Raw genomic sequence first — 23,911 nt, forward strand, 5'->3', positions numbered from 1 at the left:
CCCATCAGTACAGTGCCCCATCAGTGCACTGCTCCATCAGTGCAGTGCTCCATCACTACAGTGCCCCTTCAGTGCAGTGTCCCATCGGTGCAGTGTCCCATCAGTGCAGAGTTCTATCAGTGCAATACTCCATCAGTGCAGTGCTCCATTAGTGCAGTGTCACATCAGTGCAGTGTCCCATCAGTGCAGTGACCCATCAGTGCAGTGCCCCATCAGTGCAGTGCCCCATCAGTGCAGTGTCACATCAGTGCAGTGCCCCATCAGTGCAGTGTCACATCAGTGCAGTGCCCCATCAATGCAGTGTCACATCAGTGCAGTGTCCCATCAGTGCAGTGTCACATCAGTGCAGTGCCACATTAGGGATTGCAGTCCCCCTTAAGTGCAGTGTCCCATTAGTGCAGTGTCACATAAGTGCAGTACTCTATCAGTGCAGTGCCCCATCATTGCAGTGTCCCATCAGTGCAGTGCCCCAACATTGCAGTGTCCCATCAGTACAGTGCCTCATCAGTGCAGTGCTCCATCAGTGCAGTGCTCCATCACTACAGTGCCCCATCAGTGCAGTACCCTATCAGTGCAGTGTCCCATCTGTGCAGTGTCCCACCAGTGCAGTGTCACATCAGTGAGGTGTCCCATCAGTGCAGTGCCCCATCAGTGCAGTGCTCCATCAGTGCAGTCGCATCAGTGCAGTTGCACATCAGTGCAGTTCCCCATCAGTGCAATGTCCCATCAGTGCAGTGCCCCATCAGTGCAGTACCCTAAAAGTGCAGTGCTCCATCAGTGCAGTGCTCCATCAGTGCAGTGCTCCATCAGTGCAGTGCTCTATCAGAGCAGTGTCCCATCAGTGCAGTGTCCCATCAGTGCAGTGCCCCATCAATGCAGTGTCCCATCACTGCTGTGCCCCATCAGTGCAGTGCTCCATCACTGCAGTGTCCCATTAGTGCAGGGACCCCTCAGTGCAGTGTCCCATCAGTGCCGTGCCCCATTAGTGCAGTGTCCCATCAGTACAGTTTCCCTTAAGTGCAGTGTCCCATCAGTGCAGTGTCCCATCAGTGCAGTTCCCCTTAAGTGCAGTGTCCCATCAGTGCAGTGTCCCATCAGTGCAGTATCCCATCAGTGCAGTGCCACATCAGTGCAGTGTCCCATTACTGCAGTGCCCCATCATTGCAGTGTCCAATCAGTGCAGTGTCACATCAGTGCAGTGTCCCATCAATGCAGTGTCACATCAGTGCAGTGCCCCATCAGTGCAGTGCCCCATCAGTGTAGTGTCACATCAGTGCAGTGCCCCATCAGTGCAGTGTCCCATCAGTGCAGTGTCACATCAGTGCAGTGCCCCATCAATGCAGTGTCACATCAGTGCAGTGTCCCATCAGTGCAGTGTCACATCAGTGCAGTGCCCTATCAGTGCAGTGTCACATCAGTGCAGTGTCCCATTACTGCAGTGCCCCATCATTGCAGTGTCACATCAGTGCAGTGTCCCATTACTGCAGTGCCCCATCATTGCAGTGTCCCATCAGTGCAGTGTCACATCAGTGCAGTGTCCCATCAAAGCAGTGTCACATCAGTGCAGTGCCCCATCAGTGCAGTGTCACATCAGTGCAGTGCCCTATCAGTGCAGTCTCACATCAGTGCAGTGTCCCATCAGTGCAGTGTCACATCAGTGCAGTGTCCCATCAGTGCAGTGTCAAATCAGTAGAGTGCCCATCAATGCAGTGCCCCATCATTGCAGTGTCCAATCAGTGCAGTGTCACATCAGTGCAGTGTCCCATCAATGCAGTGTCACATCAGTGCAGTGCCCCATCAGTGCAGTGTCACATCAGTGCAGTGCCCCATCAGTGTAGTGTCCCATTACTGCAGTGCCCCATCATTGCAGTGTCCAATCAGTGCAGTGTCACATCAGTGCAGTGTCCCATCAATGCAGTGTCACATCAGTGCAGTGTCACATCAGTGCAGTGCCCCATCATTGCAGTGTCCAATCAGTGCAGTGTCACATCAGTGCAGTGTCCCATCAGTGCATTGCCCCATCAGTGCAGAGTCCCATCATTGCAGTGCTCCATCAGTGCATTGCCCCATCAATGCAGTGTCCCATCACTGCTGTGCCCCATCAGTGCATTGTTCTATCAGTGCAATACTCCATCAGTGCAGTGCTCTATCAGTGCCATGCCCCATCAGTGCAGAGCACTATCAGTGCAGCGTCCCTTCAGTGCATTGTCCCATCAGTACAGTGTCCCATCAGTGCAGTGCCCCATCAGTGCAGTGCCCCATCAGTGCAGTCCCCCTTAAGTGCAGTGTCCCATCAGTGCAGTGCCACATTAGGGAGTGCAGTCCCCCTTAAGTGCAGTGTCCCATCAGTGCAGTGCTTCATCAGTGCAGTGTCCCTTCAGTGCAGTACTTCATCAGTGCAGTGTCCCATCAGTGCAGTGCCAATCAGTGTAGTGTCCCATTAGTGCAGTGTCCCATTAGTGCAGTGTCACATAAGTGCAGTACTCTATCAGTGCAGTGCCCCATCATTGCAGTGTCCCATCAGTGCAGTGCCCCAACATTGCAGTGTCCCATCAGTACAGTGCCTCATCAGTGCAGTGCTCCATCGGTGCAGTGGTCCATCACTACAGTGCCCCATCAGTGCAGTACCCTATCAGTGCAGTGTCCCATCTGTGCAGTGTCCCACCAGTGCAGTGTCACATCAGTGAGGTGTCCCATCTGTGCAGTGCGCCATCAGTGCAGTGTCCCATCTGTGCAGTGGCCCATCAGTGCAGGGTCACATCAGTGCAGTGCCCCATCAGTGCAGTTTACCATCAGTGCATTGTCCCATCAGTGCATTGTCCCATCAGTGCAGTGCACCATCAGTGCATTGTCCCATCAGTGCAGTGCATTGTCCCACCAGTGTAGTGCTCCACCAGAGCAGTGCCCCATCAGTGCAGGGTCCCATCAGTGCAGTGCCCCATCAGTGCAGTGCTCCATCATTGCAGTGTCCCATCAGTACAGTGCCCCATCAGTGCACTGCTCCATCAGTGCAGTGCTCCATCACTACAGTGCCCCTTCAGTGCAGTGTCCCATCGGTGCAGTGTCCCATCAGTGCAGAGTTCTATCAGTGCAATACTCCATCAGTGCAGTGCTCCATTAGTGCAGTGTCACATCAGTGCAGTGTCCCATCAGTGCAGTGACCCATCAGTGCAGTGCCCCATCAGTGCAGTGCCCCATCAGTGCAGTGTCACATCAGTGCAGTGCCCCATCAGTGCAGTGTCACATCAGTGCAGTGCCCCATCAATGCAGTGTCACATCAGTGCAGTGTCCCATCAGTGCAGTGTCACATCAGTGCAGTGCCACATTAGGGATTGCAGTCCCCCTTAAGTGCAGTGTCCCATTAGTGCAGTGTCACATAAGTGCAGTACTCTATCAGTGCAGTGCCCCATCATTGCAGTGTCCCATCAGTGCAGTGCCCCAACATTGCAGTGTCCCATCAGTACAGTGCCTCATCAGTGCAGTGCTCCATCAGTGCAGTGCTCCATCACTACAGTGCCCCATCAGTGCAGTACCCTATCAGTGCAGTGTCCCATCTGTGCAGTGTCCCACCAGTGCAGTGTCACATCAGTGAGGTGTCCCATCAGTGCAGTGCCCCATCAGTGCAGTGCTCCATCAGTGCAGTCGCATCAGTGCAGTTGCACATCAGTGCAGTTCCCCATCAGTGCAATGTCCCATCAGTGCAGTGCCCCATCAGTGCAGTACCCTAAAAGTGCAGTGCTCCATCAGTGCAGTGCTCCATCAGTGCAGTGCTCCATCAGTGCAGTGCTCTATCAGAGCAGTGTCCCATCAGTGCAGTGTCCCATCAGTGCAGTGCCCCATCAATGCAGTGTCCCATCACTGCTGTGCCCCATCAGTGCAGTGCTCCATCACTGCAGTGTCCCATTAGTGCAGGGACCCCTCAGTGCAGTGTCCCATCAGTGCCGTGCCCCATTAGTGCAGTGTCCCATCAGTACAGTTTCCCTTAAGTGCAGTGTCCCATCAGTGCAGTGTCCCATCAGTGCAGTTCCCCTTAAGTGCAGTGTCCCATCAGTGCAGTGTCCCATCAGTGCAGTATCCCATCAGTGCAGTGCCACATCAGTGCAGTGTCCCATTACTGCAGTGCCCCATCATTGCAGTGTCCAATCAGTGCAGTGTCACATCAGTGCAGTGTCCCATCAATGCAGTGTCACATCAGTGCAGTGCCCCATCAGTGCAGTGCCCCATCAGTGTAGTGTCACATCAGTGCAGTGCCCCATCAGTGCAGTGTCACATCAGTGCAGTGCCCCATCAGTGCAGTGTCACATCAGTGCAGTGCCCCATCAATGCAGTGTCACATCAGTGCAGTGTCCCATCAGTGCAGTGTCACATCAGTGCAGTGCCCTATCAGTGCAGTGTCACATCAGTGCAGTGTCCCATTACTGCAGTGCCCCATCATTGCAGTGTCACATCAGTGCAGTGTCCCATTACTGCAGTGCCCCATCATTGCAGTGTCCCATCAGTGCAGTGTCACATCAGTGCAGTGTCCCATCAAAGCAGTGTCACATCAGTGCAGTGCCCCATCAGTGCAGTGTCACATCAGTGCAGTGCCCTATCAGTGCAGTCTCACATCAGTGCAGTGTCCCATCAGTGCAGTGTCACATCAGTGCAGTGTCCCATCAGTGCAGTGTCAAATCAGTAGAGTGCCCATCAATGCAGTGCCCCATCATTGCAGTGTCCAATCAGTGCAGTGTCACATCAGTGCAGTGTCCCATCAATGCAGTGTCACATCAGTGCAGTGCCCCATCAGTGCAGTGTCACATCAGTGCAGTGCCCCATCAGTGTAGTGTCCCATTACTGCAGTGCCCCATCATTGCAGTGTCCAATCAGTGCAGTGTCACATCAGTGCAGTGTCCCATCAATGCAGTGTCACATCAGTGCAGTGTCACATCAGTGCAGTGCCCCATCATTGCAGTGTCCAATCAGTGCAGTGTCACATCAGTGCAGTGTCCCATCAGTGCATTGCCCCATCAGTGCAGAGTCCCATCATTGCAGTGCTCCATCAGTGCATTGCCCCATCAATGCAGTGTCCCATCACTGCTGTGCCCCATCAGTGCATTGTTCTATCAGTGCAATACTCCATCAGTGCAGTGCTCTATCAGTGCCATGCCCCATCAGTGCAGAGCACTATCAGTGCAGCGTCCCTTCAGTGCATTGTCCCATCAGTACAGTGTCCCATCAGTGCAGTGCCCCATCAGTGCAGTGCCCCATCAGTGCAGTCCCCCTTAAGTGCAGTGTCCCATCAGTGCAGTGCCACATTAGGGAGTGCAGTCCCCCTTAAGTGCAGTGTCCCATCAGTGCAGTGCTTCATCAGTGCAGTGTCCCTTCAGTGCAGTACTTCATCAGTGCAGTGTCCCATCAGTGCAGTGCCAATCAGTGTAGTGTCCCATTAGTGCAGTGTCCCATTAGTGCAGTGTCACATAAGTGCAGTACTCTATCAGTGCAGTGCCCCATCATTGCAGTGTCCCATCAGTGCAGTGCCCCAACATTGCAGTGTCCCATCAGTACAGTGCCTCATCAGTGCAGTGCTCCATCGGTGCAGTGCTCCATCACTACAGTGCCCCATCAGTGCAGTACCCTATCAGTGCAGTGTCCCATCTGTGCAGTGTCCCACCAGTGCAGTGTCACATCAGTGAGGTGTCCCATCTGTGCAGTGCGCCATCAGTGCAGTGTCCCATCTGTGCAGTGGCCCATCAGTGCAGGGTCACATCAGTGCAGTGCCCCATCAGTGCAGTTTACCATCAGTGCATTGTCCCATCAGTGCATTGTCCCATCAGTGCAGTGCACCATCAGTGCATTGTCCCATCAGTGCAGTGCATTGTCCCACCAGTGTAGTGCTCCACCAGAGCAGTGCCCCATCAGTGCAGGGTCCCATCAGTGCAGTGCCCCATCAGTGCAGTGCTCCATCATTGCAGTGTCCCATCAGTACAGTGCCCCATCAGTGCACTGCTCCATCAGTGCAGTGCTCCATCACTACAGTGCCCCTTCAGTGCAGTGTCCCATCGGTGCAGTGTCCCATCAGTGCAGAGTTCTATCAGTGCAATACTCCATCAGTGCAGTGCTCCATTAGTGCAGTGTCACATCAGTGCAGTGTCCCATCAGTGCAGTGACCCATCAGTGCAGTGCCCCATCAGTGCAGTGCCCCATCAGTGCAGTGTCACATCAGTGCAGTGCCCCATCAGTGCAGTGTCACATCAGTGCAGTGCCCCATCAATGCAGTGTCACATCAGTGCAGTGTCCCATCAGTGCAGTGTCACATCAGTGCAGTGCCCTATCAGTGCAGTGTCACATCAGTGCAGTGTCCCATTACTGCAGTGCCCCATCATTGCAGTGTCACATCAGTGCAGTGTCCCATTACTGCAGTGTCCAATCAGTGCAGTGTCACATCAGTGCAGTGTCCCATCAATGCAGTGTCACATCAGTGCAGTGCCCCATCAGTGCAGTGTCACATCAGTGCAGTGCCCCATCAGTGTAGTGTCCCATTACTGCAGTGCCCCATCATTGCAGTGTCCAATCAGTGCAGTGTCACATCAGTGCAGTGCCCCATCAGTGCAGTGTCACATCAGTGCAGTGCCCCATCAATGCAGTGTCACATCAGTGCAGTGTCCCATCAGTGCAGTGTCACATCAGTGCAGTGCCCGATCAGTGCAGTGTCACATCAGTGCAGTGTCCCATTACTGCAGTGCCCCATCATTGCAGTGTCACATCAGTGCAGTGTCCCATTACTGCAGTGCCCCATCATTGCAGTGTCCCATCAGTGCAGTGTCACATCAGTGCAGTGTCCCATCAAAGCAGTGTCACATCAGTGCAGTGTCACATCAGTGCAGTGCCCTATCAGTGCAGTCTCACATCAGTGCAGTGTCCCATCAGTGCAGTGTCACATCAGTGCAGTGTCCCATCAGTGCAGTGTCAAATCAGTAGAGTGCCCATCAATGCAGTGCCCCATCATTGCAGTGTCCAATCAGTGCAGTGTCACATCAGTGCAGTGTCCCATCAATGCAGTGTCACATCAGTGCAGTGCCCCATCAGTGCAGTGTCACATCAGTGCAGTGCCCCATCAGTGTAGTGTCCCATTACTGCAGTGCCCCATCATTGCAGTGTCCAATCAGTGCAGTGTCACATCAGTGCAGTGTCCCATCAATGCAGTGTCACATCAGTGCAGTGTCACATCAGTGCAGTGCCCCATCATTGCAGTGTGCAATCAGTGCAGTGTCACATCAGTGCAGTGTCCCATCAGTGTATTGCCCCATCAGTGCAGAGTCCCATCATTGCAGTGCTCCATCAGTGCATTGCCCCATCAATGCAATGTCCAATCACTGCTGTGCCCCATCAGTGCAGTGTTCTATCAGTGCAATACTCCATCAGTGCAGTGCTCTATAAGTGCCATGCCCCATCAGTGCAGAGCACTATCAGTGCAGCGTCCCTTCAGTGCATTGTCCCATCAGTACAGTGTCCCATCAGTGCAGTGCCCCATCAGTGCAGTGCCCCATCAGTGCAGTCCCCCTTAAGTGCAGTGTCCCATCAGTGCAGTGCCACATTAGGGATTGCAGTCCCCCTTAAGTGCAGTGTCCCATTAGTGCAGTGTCACATAAGTGCAGTACTCTATCAGTGCAGTGCCCCATCATTGCAGTGTCCCATCAGTGCAGTGCCCCAACATTGCAGTGTCCCATCAGTACAGTGCCTCATCAGTGCAGTGCTCCATCGGTGCAGTGCTCCATCACTACAGTGCCCCATCAGTGCAGTACCCTATCAGTGCAGTGTCCCATCTGTGCAGTGTCCCACCAGTGCAGTGTCACATCAGTGAGGTGTCCCATCAGTGCAGTGCCCCATCAGTGCAGTGCTCCATCAGTGCAGTCGCATCAGTGCAGTTGCACATCAGTGCAGTTCCCCATCAGTGCAATGTCCCATCAGTGCAGTGCCCCATCAGTGCAGTACCCTAAAAGTGCAGTGCTCCATCAGTGCAGTGCTCCATCAGTGCAGTGCTCTATCAGAGCAGTGTCCCATCAGTGCAGTGTCCCATCAGTGCAGTGCCCCATCAATGCAGTGTCCCATCACTGCTGTGCCCCATCAGTGCAGTGCTCCATCACTGCAGTGTCCCATTAGTGCAGGGACCCCTCAGTGCAGTGTCCCATCAGTGCCGTGCCCCATTAGTGCAGTGTCCCATCAGTACAGTTTCCCTTAAGTGCAGTGTCCCATCAGTGCAGTGTCCCATCAGTGCAGTTCCCCTTAAATGCAGTGTCCCATCAGTGCAGTGTCCCATCAGTGCAGTATCCCATCAGTGCAGTGCCACATCAGTGCAGTGTCCCATTACTGCAGTGCCCCATCATTGCAGTGTCCAATCAGTGCATTGTCACATCAGTGCAGTGTCCCATCAATGCAGTGTCACATCAGTGCAGTGCCCCATCAGTGCAGTGCCCCATCAGTGTAGTGTCACATCAGTGCAGTGCCCCATCAGTGCAGTGTCACATCAGTGCAGTGCCCCATCAGTGCAGTGTCACATCAGTGCAGTGCCCCATCAATGCAGTGTCACATCAGTGCAGTGTCCCATCAGTGCAGTGTCACATCAGTGCAGTGCCCTATCAGTGCAGTGTCACATCAGTGCAGTGTCCCATTACTGCAGTGCCCCATCATTGCAGTGTCCCATCAGTGCAGTGTCACATCAGTGCAGTGTCCCATCAAAGCAGTGTCACATCAGTGCAGTGCCCCATCAGTGCAGTGTCACATCAGTGCAGTGCCCTATCAGTGCAGTCTCACATCAGTGCAGTGTCCCATCAGTGCAGTGTCACATCAGTGCAGTGTCCCATCAGTGCAGTGTCAAATCAGTAGAGTGCCCATCAATGCAGTGCCCCATCATTGCAGTGTCCAATCAGTGCAGTGTCACATCAGTGCAGTGTCCCATCAATGCAGTGTCACATCAGTGCAGTGCCCCATCAGTGCAGTGTCACATCAGTGCAGTGCCCCATCAGTGTAGTGTCCCATTACTGCAGTGCCCCATCATTGCAGTGTCCAATCAGTGCAGTGTCACATCAGTGCAGTGTCCCATCAATGCAGTGTCACATCAGTGCAGTGTCACATCAGTGCAGTGCCCCATCATTGCAGTGTCCAATCAGTGCAGTGTCACATCAGTGCAGTGTCCCATCAGTGCATTGCCCCATCAGTGCAGAGTCCCATCATTGCAGTGCTCCATCAGTGCATTGCCCCATCAATGCAGTGTCCCATCACTGCTGTGCCCCATCAGTGCATTGTTCTATCAGTGCAATACTCCATCAGTGCAGTGCTCTATCAGTGCCATGCCCCATCAGTGCAGAGCACTATCAGTGCAGCGTCCCTTCAGTGCATTGTCCCATCAGTACAGTGTCCCATCAGTGCAGTGCCCCATCAGTGCAGTGCCCCATCAGTGCAGTCCCCCTTAAGTGCAGTGTCCCATCAGTGCAGTGCTTCATCAGTGCAGTGTCCCTTCAGTGCAGTACTTCATCAGTGCAGTGTCCCATCAGTGCAGTGCCAATCAGTGTAGTGTCCCATTAGTGCAGTGTCCCATTAGTGCAGTGTCACATAAGTGCAGTACTCTATCAGTGCAGTGCCCCATCATTGCAGTGTCCCATCAGTGCAGTGCCCCAACATTGCAGTGTCCCATCAGTACAGTGCCTCATCAGTGCAGTGCTCCATCGGTGCAGTGCTCCATCACTACAGTGCCCCATCAGTGCAGTACCCTATCAGTGCAGTGTCCCATCTGTGCAGTGTCCCACCAGTGCAGTGTCACATCAGTGAGGTGTCCCATCAGTGCAGTGCCCCATCAGTGCAGTGCTCCATCAGTGCAGTCGCATCAGTGCAGTGGACCATCAGTGCAGTGCCCCATCAATGCAGTGTCCCATCACTGCTGTGCCCCATCAGTGCAGTGCACCATCAGTGCAGGGACCCCTCAGTGCAGTGTCCCATCAGTGCCGTGCCCCATCAGTGCAGTGCTCTATCAGTGCAGGGTCCCTTCAGTGCAGTGTCCCATTAGTGCTGTGTCACATTAGAGCATTGTCTCATCAGTACAGTGTCCCATCAGTGCAGTGCCCCATCAGTGCAGTGCCCCATCCGTGCAGTGCCCCATCCGTGCAGTGCCCCATCAGTACAATGTCCCATCAGTGCAGTTTCCCATCTGTGCAGTGTCCCATCAGAGCAGTGTCCCATCAGTGCAATGTCCCATCAGTGCAGTGTCCCATCAGTGCAGTGTCCCATTAGTGCAGCGTCACATAAGTGCAGTGCTCTATCAGTGCAGTGTCACAACAGTGCACTGTCCCATCAATGCAGTGTCCCATCAGTGCAGTGTCCCATCAGAGCAGTGCCCCATCAGTGTAGTGTCCCATTAGTGCAGTGCCCCATCAGTGCAGTGTCACATAAGTGCAGTGCTCTATCAGTGCAGTGTCACAACAGTGCACTGTCCCATCAATGCAGTGTCCCATCAGTGCAGTGTCACATCGGTGCAGTGTCACATCAAAGCAGTGTCACAACAGTGCAGTGCTCCATCTGTGCAGTGCCCCATCAGTGCAGTGCCCCATCAGTGCAGTGCTCCATCAGTGCAGTGCCCCATCAGTGCAGTGCCCCATCAATGCTGTGCCCCATTAGTGCAGTGTCCCATCAGTGCAGTTTCCCTTAAGTGCAGTGTCCCATCAGTGCAGTGTCCCATCAGTGCAGTTCCCCTAAAGTGCAGTGTCCCATCAGTGCAGTGTCCCATCAGTGCAGTATCCCATCAGTGCAGTGCCCCATCATTGCAGTGTCCAATCAGTGCAGTGTCACATCAGTGCAGTGTCCCATCAATGCAGTGTCACATCAGTGCAGTGTCACATCAATGCAGTGCTCCATCAGTGCAGTGTTCCATCAGTGCAGTGCTCTATCATTGCAGTGTCACATCAGTGCAGTGCCCCATCAGTGCATTGTCACCTCAGTGCACTGTCCCATCAGTGCAGTGTCACATCAGTGCAGTGTCACATCAGTGCAGTGTCCCATTACTGCGATGCCCCATCATTGCAGTGTCCAATCAGTGCAGTGTCACATCAGTGCAGTGTCCCATCAATGCAGTGTCACATCAGTGCAGTGCCCCATCAGTGAAGTGCCCCATCAGTGCAGTGTCACATCAGTGCAGTGCCCCATCAGTGCAGTGTCACATCAGTGCAGTGCCCCATCAGTGCAGTGTCACATCAGTGCAGTGCCCCATCAGTGCAGTGTCCCATCAGTGCAGTGTCACATCAGTGCAGTGCCCCATCAGTGCAGTGTCACATCAGTGCAGTGTCCCATTACTGCAGTGTCCCATTACTGCAGTATCCCATCAAAGCAGTGTCCCATCAATGCAGTGTCCCATCAGTGCAGTGTCCCATCAGAGCAGTGCCCCATCAGTGTAGTGTCCCATTAGTGCAGTGCCCCATCAGTGCAGTGCCCCATCAGTGCAGTGTCACATAAGTGCAGTGCACTATCAGTGCAGTGTCACAACAGTGCACTGTCCCATCAATGCAGTGTCCCATCAGTGCAGTGTCACATCGGTGCAGTGTCACATCAAAGCAGTGTCACAACAGTGCAGTGCTCCATCTGTGCAGTGCCCCATCAGCGCAGTGCCCCATCAGTGCAGTGCTCCATCAGTGCAGTGCCCCATCAGTGCAGTGCCCCATCAGTGCAGTGTCCCATCAGTGCACTATCCCATCAGTGCAGTGCCCCATCATTGCAGTGTCCAATCAGTGCAGTGTCACATCAGTGCAGTGTCCCATCAATGCAGTGTCATATCAGTGCAGTGCCCCATCATTGCAGTGTCCAATCAGTGCAGTGTCACATCAGTGCAGTGTCCCATCAATGCAGTGTCACATCAGTGCAGTGCCCCATCAGTGCAGTGTCACATCAGTGCACTGTCCCATCAGTGCAGTGTCACATCAGTGCAGTGTCACATCAGTGCAGTGTCCCATTACTGCAGTGCCCCATCATTGCAGTGTCCAATCAGTGCAGTGTCACATCAGTGCAGTGTCCCATCAATGCAGTGTCACATCAGTGCAGTGCCCCATCAGTGCAGTGCCCCATCAGTGCAGTGTCACATCAGTGCAGTGCCCCATCAGTGCAGTGTCACATCAGTGCAGTGTCCCATCAGTGCAGTGTCTCATCAGTGCAGTGCACCATCAGTGCAGTGTCACATCAGTGCAGTGTCCCATTACTGCAGTGCCCCATCATTGCAGTGTCACATTAGTGCAGTGTCCCATTACTGCAGTGCCCCATCATTGCAGTGTCACATCAGTGCAGTGTCCCATTACTGCAGTGCCCCATCATTGCAGTGTCCCATCAGTGCAGTGTCACATCAATGCAGTGTCCCATCAAAGCAGTGTCACATCAGTGCAGTGCCCCATCAGTGCAGTGTCACATCAGTGCAGTGCCCTATCAGTGCAGTCTCACATCAGTGCAGTGTCCCATCAGTGCAGTGTCACATCAGTGCAGTGTCCCATCAGTGCAGTGTCAAATCAGTAGAGTGCCCATCAATGCAGTGTCCCATCATTGCAGTGTCCAATCAGTGCAGTGTCACATCAGTGCAGTGTCCCATCAATGCAGTGTCACATCAGTGCAGTGCCCCATCAGTGCAGTGTCACATCAGTGCAGTGCCCCATCAGTGTAGTGTCCCATTACTGCAGTGCCCCATCATTGCAGTGTCCAATCAGTGCAGTGTCACATCAGTGCAGTGTCCCATCAATGCAGTGTCACATCAGTGCAGTGCCCCATCAGTGCAGTGTCACATCAGTGCAGTGCCCCATCAGTGCAGTGTCCCATCAGTGCAGTGTCACATCAGTGCAGTGACACATCAGTGCAGTGCCCCATCAGTGCAGTGTCACATCAGTGCAGTGCCCCATCAGTGCAGTGTCACATCAGTGCAGTGCCCCATCAGTGTAGTGTCCCATTACTGCAGTGCCCCATCATTGCAGTGTCCAATCAGTGCAGTGACACGTTAGTGCAGTGCCCCATCAGTGCAGTGTCACATCAGTGCAGTGTCCCATCAATGCACTGTCACATCAGTGCAGTGACCCATCAGTGCAGTGTCCCATCAGTGCAGTGCCCCATCAGTGCAGTGCCCCATCAGTGCAGTGTCACATCAGTGCAGTGCCCCATCAGTGCAGTGTCACATCAGTGCAGTGTCCCACCAGTGCAGTGTCACAACAGTGCTGTGTCACACCAGTGCAGTGCCCCATCAGTGCAGTGTCAAATCTGTGCAGTGGCCCATCAGTGCAGTGTCCCATCAGTGCAGTGTCCCATCAGTGCAGTGTCACATAAGTGCAGTGACACATCAGTGCAGTGCCCCATCAGTGCAGTGTCCTATCAGTGCAGTGCCCCATCAGTGCAGTGCTCTATCAGTGCAGTGTCCCATCAGTGCAGTGCCCCATCTGTGCAGTGTCCCACTAGTGCAGTGTCACATCAGTGCAGTGACACAAGAGTGCAGTGTCACATCAGTGCAGTGCCCCATCAGTGCAGAGTCCCATCTGTGCAGTGCCCCATCAGTGCAGTGCCCCATCAGTGCAGTGCTCCATCAGTGCAGTCGCATCAGTGCAGTAGCCCATCAGTGCAGTTCCCCATCAGTGCAATGTCCCATCAGTGCAGTGCCCCATCAGTGCAGTACCCTAAGAGTGCAGTGCTCCATCAGTGCAGTGCTTCATCAGTGCAGTACACCATCAGTGCAGGGACCCCTCAGTGCAGTGTCCCATCAGTGCCGTGCCCCATCAGTGCAGTGCTCTATCAGTGCAGGGTCCCTTCAGTGCAGTGTCCCATTAGTGCTGTGTCACATTAGAGCATTGTCCCATCAGTACAGTGTCCCATCAGTGCAGTGCCCCATCAGTGCAGTGCCCCATCCGTGCAGTGCCCCATCCGTGCAGTGCCCCATCAGTACAATGTCCCATCAGTGCAGTTTCCCATCTGTGCAGTGTCCCACCAGAGCAGTGCCCCATCAGTGCAATGTCCCATCAGTGCAATGTCCCATCAATGCAGTGTACCATCAGTGCAGTGTCCCATTAGTGCAGTGTCACATAAGTGCAGTGCTCTATCAGTGCAGTGTCACAACAGTGCACTGTCCCATCAATGCAGTGTCCCATCAGTGCAGTGTCCCATCAGAGCAGTGCCCCATCAGTGTAGTGTCCCATTAGTGCAGTGCCCCATCAGTGCAGTGTCACATAAGTGCAGTGCTCTATTAGTGCAGTGTCACAACAGTGCACTGTCCCATCAATGCAGTGTCCCATCAGTGCAGTGTCACATCAGTGCAGTGTCCCATCAATGCAGTGTCACATCAGTGCAGTGCCCCATCAGTGCAGTGTCACATCAGTGCAGTGCCCCATCAGTGTAGTGTCCCATTACTGCAGTGCCCCATCATTGCAGTGTCCAATCAGTGCAGTGTCACATCAGTGCAGTGTCCCATCAATGCAGTGTCACATCAGTGCAGTGCCCCATCAGTGCAGTGTCACATCAGTGCAGTGCCCCATCAGTGCAGTGTCCCATCAGTGCAGTGTCCCATCAGTGCAGTGACACATCAGTGCAGTGCCCCATCAGTGCAGTGTCACATCAGTGCAGTGCCCCATCAGTGCAGTGTCACATCAGTGCAGTGCCCCATCAGTGTAGTGTCCCATTACTGCAGTGCCCCATCATTGCAGTGTCCAATCAGTGCAGTGACACGTTAGTGCAGTGCCCCATCAGTGCAGTGTCACATCAGTGCAGTGTCCCATCAATGCACTGTCACATCAGTGCAGTGACCCATCAGTGCAGTGTCACATCAGTGCAGTGCCCCATCAGTGCAATGTCCCATCAGTGCAGTGTCCCATCAGTGCAGTGCCCCATCAGTGCAGTGCCCCATCAGTGCAGTGTCACATCAGTGCAGTGCCCCATCAGTGCAGTGTCACATCAGTGCAGTGCCCCATCAGTGTAGTGTCCCATTACTGCAGTGCCCCATCATTGCAGTGTCCAATCAGTGCAGTGACACGTCAGTGCAGTGCCCCATCAGTGCAGTGTCACATCAGTGCAGTGCCCCATCAGTGCAGTGTCACATCAGTGCAGTGTCCCACCAGTGCAGTGTCACAACAGTGCTGTGTCACACCAGTGCAGTGCCCCATCAGTGCAGTGTCAAATCTGTGCAGTGGCCCATCAGTGCAGTGTCCCATCAGTGCAGTGTCCCATCAGTGCAGTGTCACATAAGTGCAGTGACACATCAGTGCAGTGCCCCATCAGTGCAGTGTCCCATCAGTGCAGTGCCCCATCAGTGCAGTGCTCTATCAGTGCAGTGTCCCATCAGTGCAGTGCCCCATCTGTGCAGTGTCCCACTAGTGCAGTGTCACATCAGTGCAGTGACACAAGAGTGCAGTGTCACATCAGTGCAGTGCCCCATCAGTGCAGAGTCCCATCTGTGCTGTGCCCCATCAGTGCAGTGCTCCATCAGTGCAGTCGCATCAGTGCAGTTGCCCATCAGTGCAGTTCCCCATCAGTGCAATGTCCCATCAGTGCAGTGCCCCATCAGTGCAGTACCCTAAGAGTGCAGTGCTCCATCAGTGCAGTGCTCCATCAGTGCACTGCACCATCAGTGCAGGGACCCCTCAGTGCAGTGTCCCATCAGTGCCGTGCCCCATCAGTGCAGTGCTCTATCAGTGCAGGGTCCCTTCAGTGCAGTGTCCCATTAGTGCTGTGTCACATTAGAGCATTGTCCCATCAGTACAGTGTCCCATCAGTGCAGTGCCCCATCAGTGCAGTGCCCCATCCGTGCAGTGCCCCATCCGTGCAGTGCCCCATCAGTACAATGTCCCATCAGTGCAGTTTCCCATCTGTGCAGTGTCCCACCAGAGCAGTGCCCCATCAGTGCAATGTCCCATCAGTGCAATGTCCCATCAGTGCAGTGTCCCATCAGTGCAGTGTCCCATTAGTGCAGTGTCACATAAGTGCAGTGCTCTATCAGTGCAGTGTCACAACAGTGCACTGTCCCATCAATGCAGTGTCCCATCAGTGCAGTGTCCCATCAGAGCAGTGCCCCATCAGTGTAGTGTCCCATTAGTGCAGTGCCCCATCAGTGCAGTGTCACATAAGTGCAGTGCTCTATTAGTGCAGTGTCACAACAGTGCACTGTCCCATCAATGCAGTGTCCCATCAGTGCAGTGTCACATCGGTGCAGTGTCACATCAAAGCAGTGTCACAACAGTGCAGTGCTCCATCTGTGCAGTGCCCCATCAGTGCAGTGCCCCATCAGTGCAGTGCTCCATCAGTGCAGTGCCCCATCAGTGCAGTGCCCCATCAATGCTGTGCCCCATTAGTGCAGTGTCCCATCAGTGCAGTTTCCCTTAAGTGCAGTGTCCCATCAGTGCAGTGTCCCATCAGTGCAGTTCCCCTTAAGTGCAGTGTCCCATCAGTGCAGTGTCCCATCAGTGCAGTATCCCATCAGTGCAGTGCCCCATCATTGCAGTGTCCAATCAGTGCAGTGTCACATCAGTGCAGTGTACCATCAATGCAGTGTCACATCAGTGCAGTGTCACATCAATGCAGTGCTCCATCAGTGCAGTGTTCCATCAGTGCAGTGCTCTATCATTGCAGTGCTCTATCATTGCAGTGTCACATCAGTGCAGTGCCCCATCAGTGCAGTGTCACATCAGTGCACTGTCCCATCAGTGCAGTGTCACATCAGTGCAGTGTCACATCAGTGCAGTGTCCCATTACTGCAGTGCCTCATCATTGCAGTGTCCAATCAGTGCAGTGTCACATCAGTGCAGTGTCCCATCAATGCAGTGTCACATCAGTGCATTGCCCCATCAGTGCAGTGTCACATCAGTGCAGTGTCCCATCAATGCAGTGTCACATCAGTGCAGTGCCCTATCAGTGCAGTGTCACATCAGTGCAGTGTCCCATCAGTGCAGTGTCCCATCAGTGCAGTGTCACATCAGTGCAGTGCCCCATCAGTGCAGTGCCCCATCATTGCAGTGTCCAATCAGTGCAGTGTCACATCAGTGCAGTGTCCCATCAATGCAGTGTCACATCAGTGCAGTGCCCCATCAGTGCAGTGCCCCATCTGTGCAGTGCCCCATCAGTGCAGTGCCCCATCAGTGTAGTGTCCCATTACCGCAGTGCCGCATCATTGATGTGTCCAATCAGTGCAGTGTCTCTTCAGTACAGTGTCCCATCAATGCAGTGTCACATCAGTGCAGTGCCCCATCAGTGCAGTGTCACATCAGTGCAGTGTCCCATCAATGCAGTGTCACATCAGTGCAGTGCCCTATCAGTGCAGTGTCACATCAGTGCAGTGTCCCATCAGTGCAGTGTCACATCAGTGCAGTGTCCCATCAGTGCAGTGTCACATCAGTGCAGTGCCCCATCAGTGCAGTGCCCCATCATTGCAGTGTCCAATCAGTGCAGTGTCACATCAGTGCAGTGTCCCATCAATGCAGTGTCACATCAGTGCAGTGCCCCATCAGTGCAGTGTCCCATCAGTGCAGTGACCCATCAGTGCAGTGTCCTATCAGTGCAGTGCTCTATCAGTGCAGTGTCCCATCAGTGCTGTGTCCCATCAGTGCAGTGTCACATCAGTGCAGTGGCCCATCAGTGCAGTGTCCCATCAGTGCAGTGCCCCATCAGTGCAGTATCCCATTTGTGCAGTGGCACATCAGTGCAATGTCCCATCAGTGCAGTGCTCCATCTGTGCAGTGTCCCATCACTGCAGTGCCCCATAAGTGCATTGTCTCATCAGTGCAGTGCCCCATCAGTGCAGTGTCACATCAGTGCAGTGTCCCATCAGTGTAGTGTCACATCAGTGCAATGTCCCATCAGTGCAGTGCCCCATCAGAGCAGTGTACCATCAGTGCAGTGCTCTATCAGTGCAGTGTCCCATCAGTGCAGTGCCCCATCTGTGCAGTGCCCCATCTGTGCAGTGTCCCACCAGTGCAGTGTCCCATCAGTGCAGTGTCCCATCAGTTCAGTGCCCCATCAGTGCAATGTCCCATTTGTGCAATGGCACATCAGTGCAATGGCCCATCAGTGCAGTGCTCCATCAGTGCAGTTTCCCATCAGTGCAGTACCCCATCAGTGCAATGTTCCATCAGTGCAGTGCTCTATCAGTGCAGTTTCCCATCAGTGCATTGTCCCATCAGTGCAGTGTCCCATCAGTGCAGTGTCCCATCAGTGCAGTGCCCCATCAATGCAGTGTCCCATCACTGCTGTGCCCCATCAGTGCAGTGCTCCATCACTGCAGGGTCCCATCAGTGCAGGGACCCATCAGTGCAGTGCCCCATCATTGCAGTGTCCAATCAGTGCAGTGTCACATCAGTGCAGTGTCCCATCAGTGCAGTGCTCTATCAGTGCAGTGTCCCAGCAATGCAGTGTTACATCAGTGCAGTGTCCCATCAGTGCAGTGCCACATTAGGGAGTGCAGTCCCCCTTAAGTGCAGTGTCCCATCAGTGCAGTGCTTCATCAGTGCAGTGTCCCTTCAGTGCAGTACTTCATCAGTGCAGTGTCCCATCAGTGCAGTGCCCATCAGTGTACTGTCCCATTAGTGCAGTGTCCCATTAGTGCAGTGTCACATAAGTGCAGTACTCTATCAGTGCAGTGTCACATCAGTGCAGTGCCCCATCAGTGCAGTGTCACATCAGTGCAGTGCCCCATCATTGCAGTGTCCAATCAGTGCAGTGTCACAGCAGTGCAGTGTCCCATCAGTGCAGTGCTCTATCAGTGCAGTGTCCCAGCAATGCAGTGTCACATCAGTGCAGTGTCCCATCAGTGTAGTGCTCTATCAGTGCAGTGTCCCATCAGTGCAGTGCCCCATCAGCGCAGTGCTCTATCAGTGCAGTGTCCCATAAGTGCAGTATCCCATCAGTGCCGTGCGCCATCAATGCAGTGTCCCATCAGTGCAGTGCTCTATCAGTGCAGTGTCCCATCAGTGCAGGGTCACATCAGTGCAGTGCCCCATCAGTGCAGTTTCCCATCAGTGCATTGTCCCATCAGTGCATTGTCCCATCAGTGCAGTGCACCATCAGTGCATTGTCCCATCAGTGCAGTGCATTGTCCCACCAGTGTAGTGCTCCACCAGAGCAGTGCCCCATCAGTGCAGGGTCCCATAAGTGCAATGCCCCATCAACGCAGTGCTCTATCAGTGCAGTGTCCCATAAGTGCAGTATCCCATCAGTGCCGTGCGCCATCAATGCAGTGTCCCATCAGTGCAGTGCTCCACCAGAGCAGTGGCCCATCAGTGCAGTGTCCCATCAGTGTAGTGCTCTATCAGTGCATTGTCCCATCAGTGCAGTGCCCCATCAATGCAGTGTCACATCAGTGCAGTGTCACATCAATGCAGTGCCCCATCAGTGCAGTGTTCCATCAGTGCAGTGCTCTATCATTGCAGTGTCACATCAGTGCAGTGCCCCATCAGTGCAGTGTCACATCAGTGCACTGTCCCATCAGTGCAGTGTCACATCAGTGCAGTGTCACATCAGTGCAGTGTCCCATTACTGCAGTGCCCCATCATTGCAGTGTCCAATCAGTGCAGTGTCACATCAGTGCAGTGTCCCATCAATGCAGTGTCACATCAGTGCATTGCCCCATCAGTGCAGTGTCACATCAGTGCAGTGTCCCATCAATGCAGTGTCACATCAGTGCAGTGCCCTATCAGTGCAGTGTCACATCAGTGCAGTGTCCCATCAGTGCAGTGTCACATCAGTGCAGTGTCCCATCAGTGCAGTGTCACATCAGTGCAGTGCCCCATCAGTGCAGTGCCCCATCATTGCAGTGTCCAATCAGTGCAGTGTCACATCAGTGCAGTGTCCCATCAATGCAGTGTCACATCAGTGCAGTGCCCCATCAGTGCAGTGCCCCATCTGTGCAGTGCCCCATCAGTGCAGTGCCCCATCAGTGTAGTGTCCCATTACTGCAGTGCCCCATCATTGCAGTGTCCAATCAGTGCAGTGTCTCATCAGTGCAGTGTCCCATCAATGCAGTGTCACATCAGTGCAGTGCCCCATCAGTGCAGTGTCACATCAGTGCAGTGCCCCATCAGTGCAGTGTCCCATCAGTGCAGTGACCCATCAGTGCAGTGTCCTATCAGTGCAGTGCTCTATCTGTGCAGTGTCCCATCAGTGCTGTGTCCCATAAGTGCAGTATCCCATCAGTGCCGTGCGCCATCAATGCAGTGTCCCATCAGTGCAGTGCTCTATCAGTGCAGTGTCCCATCAGTGCAGGGTCACATCAGTGCAGTGCCCCATCAGTGCAGTTTCCCATCAGTGCATTGTCCCATCAGTGCATTGTCCCATCAGTGCAGTGCACCATCAGTGCATTGTCCCATCAGTGCAGTGCATTGTCCCACCAGTGTAGTGCTCCACCAGAGCAGTGCCCCATCAGTGCAGGGTCCCATAAGTGCAATGCCCCATCAACGCAGTGCTCTATCAGTGCAGTGTCCCATAAGTGCAGTATCCCATCAGTGCCGTGCGCCATCAATGCAGTGTCCCATCAGTGCAGTGCTCCACCAGAGCAGTGGCCCATCAGTGCAGTGTCCCATCAGTGTAGTGCTCTATCAGTGCATTGTCCCATCAGTGCAGTGCCCCATCAATGCAGTGTCACATCAGTGCAGTGTCACATCAATGCAGTGCCCCATCAGTGCAGTGTTCCATCAGTGCAGTGCTCTATCATTGCAGTGTCACATCAGTGCAGTGCCCCATCAGTGCAGTGTCACATCAGTGCACTGTCCCATCAGTGCAGTGTCACATCAGTGCAGTGTCACATCAGTGCAGTGTCCCATTACTGCAGTGCCCCATCATTGCAGTGTCCAATCAGTGCAGTGTCACATCAGTGCAGTGTCCCATCAATGCAGTGTCACATCAGTGCATTGCCCCATCAGTGCAGTGTCACATCAGTGCAGTGTCCCATCAATGCAGTGTCACATCAGTGCAGTGCCCTATCAGTGCAGTGTCACATCAGTGCAGTGTCCCATCAGTGCAGTGTCACATCAGTGCAGTGTCCCATCAGTGCAGTGTCACATCAGTGCAGTGCCCCATCAGTGCAGTGCCCCATCATTGCAGTGTCCAATCAGTGCAGTGTCACATCAGTGCAGTGTCCCATCAATGCAGTGTCACATCAGTGCAGTGCCCCATCAGTGCAGTGCCCCATCTGTGCAGTGCCCCATCAGTGCAGTGCCCCATCAGTGTAGTGTCCCATTACTGCAGTGCCCCATCATTGCAGTGTCCAATCAGTGCAGTGTCTCATCAGTGCAGTGTCCCATCAATGCAGTGTCACATCAGTGCAGTGCCCCATCAGTGCAGTGTCACATCAGTGCAGTGCCCCATCAGTGCAGTGTCCCATCAGTGCAGTGACCCATCAGTGCAGTGTCCTATCAGTGCAGTGCTCTATCTGTGCAGTGTCCCATCAGTGCTGTGTCCCATCAGTGCAGTGTCACATCAGTGCAGTGGCCCATCAGTGCAGTGTCCCATCAGTGCAGTGCCCCATCAGTGCAGTGTCCCATTTGTGCAGTGGCACATCAGTGCAATGGCCCATCAGTGCAGTGCTCCATCAGTGCAGTGTCCCATCACTGCAGTGCCCCATAAGTGCATTGTCTCATCAGTGCAGTGCCCCATCAATGCAGTGTCACATCAGTGCAGTGCCCCATCAGTGCAGTGTCACATCAGTGCAGTGCCCCATCAGTGCAGTGTCACATCAGTGCAGTGTCCCATCAGTGTAGTGTCACATCAGTGCAGTGTCCCATCAGTGCAGTGCCCCATCAGAGCAGTGTACCATCAGTGCAGTGCTCTATCAGTGCAGTGTCCCATCAGTGCAGTGCCCCATCAGTGCAGTGTCCCATCAGTTCAGTGCCCCATCAGTGCAATGTCCCATTTGTGCAATGGCACATCAGTGCAATGGCCCATCAGTGCAGTGCTCCATCAGTGCAGTTTCCCATCAGTGCAGTACCCCATCAGTGCAATGTTCCATCAGTGCAGTGCTCTATCAGTGCAGTTTCCCATCAGTGCATTGTCCCATCAGTGCAGTGTCCCATCAGTGCAGTGTCCCATCAGTGCAGTGCCCCATCAATGCAGTGTCCCATCACTGCTGTGCCCCATCAGTGCAGTGCTCCATCACTGCAGGGTCCCATCAGTGCAGGGACCCATCAGTGCAGTGCCCCATCATTGCAGTGTCCAATCAGTGCAGTGTCACATCAGTGCAGTGTCCCATCAGTGCAGTGCTCTATCAGTGCAGTGTCCCAGCAATGCGGTGTTACATCAGTGCAGTGTCCCATCAGTGCAGTGCCACATTAGGGAGTGCAGTCCCCCTTAAGTGCAGTGTCCCATCAGTGCAGTGCTTCATCAGTGCAGTGTCCCTTCAGTGCAGTACTTCATCAGTGCAGTGTCCCATCAGTGCAGTGCCCATCAGTGTAGTGTCCCATTAGTGCAGTGTCCCATTAGTGCAGTGTCACATAAGTGCAGTACTCTATCAGTGCAGTGTCACATCAGTGCAGTGCCCCATCAGTGCAGTGTCACATCAGTGCAGTGCCCCATCATTGCAGTGTCCAATCAGTGCAGTGTCACATCAGTGCAGTGTCCCATCAGTGCAGTGTCACATCAGTGCAGTGCCCCATCAGTGCAGTGCCCCATCATTGCAGTGTCCAATCAGTGCAGTGTCACATCAGTGCAGTGTCCCATCAATGCAGTGTCACATCAGTGCAGTGCCCCATCAGTGCAGTGCCCCATCTGTGCAGTGCCCCATCAGTGCAGTGCCCCATCAGTGTAGTGTCCCATTACCGCAGTGCCGCATCATTGCAGTGTCCAATCAGTGCAGTGTCTCTTCAGTACAGTGTCCCATCAATGCAGTGTCACATCAGTGCAGTGCCCCATCAGTGCAGTGTCACATCAGTGCAGTGCCCCATCAGTGCAGTGTCCCATCAGTGCAGTGACCCATCAGTGCAGTGTCCTATCAGTGCAGTGCTCTATCAGTGCAGTGTCCCATCAGTGCTGTGTCCCATCAGTGCAGTGTCCTATCAGTGCAGTGCTCTATCAGTGCAGTGTCCCATCAGTGCTGTGTCCCATCAGTGCAGTGTCACATCAGTGCAGTGGCCCATCAGTGCAGTGTCCCATCAGTGCAGTGCCCCATCAGTGCAGTATCCCATTTGTGCAGTGGCACATCAGTGCAATGTCCCATCAGTGCAGTGCTCCATCAGTGCAGTGTCCCATCACTGCAGTGCCCCATAAGTGCATTGTCTCATCAGTGCAGTGCCCCATCAGTGCAGTGTCACATCAGTGCAGTGTCCCATCAGTGTAGTGTCACATCAGTGCAGTGTCCCATCAGTGCAGTGCCCCATCAGAGCAGTGTACCATCAGTGCAGTGCTCTATCAGTGCAGTGTCCCATCAGTGCAGTGCCCCATCTGTGCAGTGCCCCATCTGTGCAGTGTCCCACCAGTGCAGTGTCCCATCAGTGCAGTGTCCCATCAGTTCAGTGCCCCATCAGTGCAATGTCCCATTTGTGCAATGGCACATCAGTGCAATGGCCCATCAGTGCAGTGCTCCATCAGTGCAGTTTCCCATCAGTGCAGTACCCCATCAGTGCAATGTTCCATCAGTGCAGTGCTCTATCAGTGCAGTTTCCCATCAGTGCATTGTCCCATCAGTGCAGTGTCCCATCAGTGCAGTGCCCCATCAATGCAGTGTCCCATCACTGCTGTGCCCCATCAGTGCAGTGCTCCATCACTGCAGGGTCCCATCAGTGCAGGGACCCATCAGTGCAGTGCCCCATCATTGCAGTGTCCAATCAGTGCAGTGTCACATCAGTGCAGTGTCCCATCAGTGCAGTGCTCTATCAGTGCAGTGTCCCAGCAATGCAGTGTTACATCAGTGCAGTGTCCCATCAGTGCAGTGCCACATTAGGGAGTGCAGTCCCCCTTAAGT

The sequence above is a fragment of the Chiloscyllium plagiosum genome, unplaced genomic scaffold (assembly GCF_037043375.1).
Source record: "Chiloscyllium plagiosum isolate Xiang-an unplaced genomic scaffold, Cpla_swu_hap1 HiC_scaffold_30, whole genome shotgun sequence".
Classification (NCBI taxonomy): domain Eukaryota; kingdom Metazoa; phylum Chordata; class Chondrichthyes; order Orectolobiformes; family Hemiscylliidae; genus Chiloscyllium; species Chiloscyllium plagiosum.